The 2,211-nt window shown below is 32.2% G+C and overlaps 1 pseudogene; it reads right to left on the bottom strand.

Moving 5' to 3' along the window:
- Positions 1–1,220: 1,220 nt before the first annotated feature.
- On the bottom strand, positions 1,221–1,514 carry LOC125418839 (uncharacterized; annotated as a pseudogene).
- Between the last annotated feature and the right edge of the window lie 697 nt (positions 1,515–2,211).

The following is a 2,211-nucleotide window of genomic DNA, read 5'->3' as shown; positions in this document are numbered from 1 at the left end:
TCATATAACTAATTCCATGTCTTCTTAATAATATACTATGAATATTTGGTTTTATCTTCTCTCTCTTGGCAAACTAATTAATATACTATCTATAAATTGGCCTAATACAACTAATTCCATGTCTCCTAAAAATTTCCCTCTCAAACACACCCTTACTGTATTGACCCGATCCACTTTATTGAAATGAGGTTATGAAATTGATGCTTTATTTATTTAAAACATGTAATAAAAATATAAAAAAATATAAAATACATATTAAATTTAACAATAATAAAATATATATTTAATTACAAATGAACAAATGTTAAAAAAAAAAATATAAGTAGAACATAAATATAAATAAATATTAAATATGAAATAAATATCATTGCCATAATCAAATAAACAAAAAAGTACATAAATGATTCTATTTCTTTATCTTTTCTTAGTCCCAAAGATAATTTTTCCTATTTCATCCAAAATAAAATATGTATCTTAAATTTAATGTGCCTTTTATTTAGGAATATTGGCAGCTGTGCACCTCAAACTTTATCAGGGTTGATACATTGCACCCTAAACTTTTTTTCCTGGCATTATGTACCCCAAACTTCCTTTTCCCTTGCACCGTTGGTTCTTTTATCAAAAATGCATAATGGAATCATCAAGTGAGAGTAGATCAGGTCATTTTGCTGTTCTCAGGTTTAAAAAAAAAAATCCTTAAAATGTTTTTAAGTGATGGAAGCCCGTCTAAGCATGAAGTTGGAATTGACCAAAAAAAAAAAATGATGCATTTTCTTTGCTTTTTGTAGTAACAAAATGAGTGAATTTTGAATTTTTGATTTTAATTTAATTTCTAATAGAGAATCTATTGAAACTATGGGCAATCAATTTTAGCAGACTTTGCTTCGGGAAGTTGCAAATGCTCAAGAACTACTTAATTATTCATATGAAAGTATCCAATTTGTTACAAGCTAACCAATAATTAACCTTTATAATAGATCCCAAATAATAAAAATTCAGTGAAATTGACTTTTCATTGTAAACTAAATAATCTTCCTTCTCTCTCTTAGAGTATCATCAATGTATATTATACAGATTTAATCATAACTTAAAAAAAAAAAGACTCCAAGGAAATTAAAAAAAAGAAAGAAAAATAAGAGAGAAAGGGAAGATTGTATTACAGCTAACATATAAAATTTAAAATAGTACTAAAAATTTCTACCAAAGACAAACCACACCTGTTATGACGGAGTGTTTGAACGCCGTACAGAGAGTTGAATCGGGACGGATTGACCAGTACCTGTTCCACCACAGCTGCTACACGCCATATGACCCGAACTGGCACAAGTCCGGCAACCCACATCTCCATCGAACCAATGCGAGCAGAGACATGAGACCCAACCCGTGCCATTGCAACTGGAGCAGCTTGGAAACGGGTCAGCCATGGGCTGCTGGTCCATCACTAATTTGACCAGCACCGCACCAGCCAATACGCTTAGACCAGTGGCTAACTAAGTCAAGACGATTGGACCCATTCTAGATCGACAACAAGAGAGATTTATAAACCAAGGCAGAAGAGAGAGAGAGAGAGAGAGAATAGAGAGAGAATAACTAAATGACCTTATCTACCTTTACTTGATGATCACATGCGCAACACGTGATGATTCCATTAAGCATTTTTGACAGAAGAACTAACATTGCAAGGGAAAAGGAAGTTTGAGGTGCATAATACCAAGAAAAAAAGTTTAGGGTGCAATGTGTCAACCCCGATAAAATTTAAGGTGCATAGTTACCAATATCCCTTCTATTTATTTGTTCTATTTTTTGCTTCTTTTTTATTGTAGTACATATGGATCGAAGAAAAGTCGCTGCATTCTTTTTGCTTCCAAATGATTCAAAATTAGAGTCTTTTTGTATGGCTTTTATGTTGCTTTTGCTTATGTATATGTACTGGGCATATATAAGGCGACATGCTAGAGGTTACAGGAATCAATTACCTAGGAATATAGACAATGATGTTAATTGTATTAATCAGCTTAGGATGGCTAGGAGAACATTTGGTATTCTGTGTCAGTTATTACACAAGGATGGATATGTTAAAAGTGATGGCATTGTTACATTGGAATAGCAAGTGTGTATATTTCTTTACAAAATTGCTCATCATACAAAGAACCGTACAATTATCACTAGATTTTTTAGATATTTCAATTCTGTGTTGCATGGAGTACTGCG

The sequence above is a fragment of the Ziziphus jujuba genome, chromosome 6, assembly GCF_031755915.1.
Source record: "Ziziphus jujuba cultivar Dongzao chromosome 6, ASM3175591v1".
NCBI classification, from domain to species: domain Eukaryota; kingdom Viridiplantae; phylum Streptophyta; class Magnoliopsida; order Rosales; family Rhamnaceae; genus Ziziphus; species Ziziphus jujuba.
Note: the sequence above shows the minus strand (reverse complement) of the source record. Positions and strands in the feature narration are given on the sequence as shown.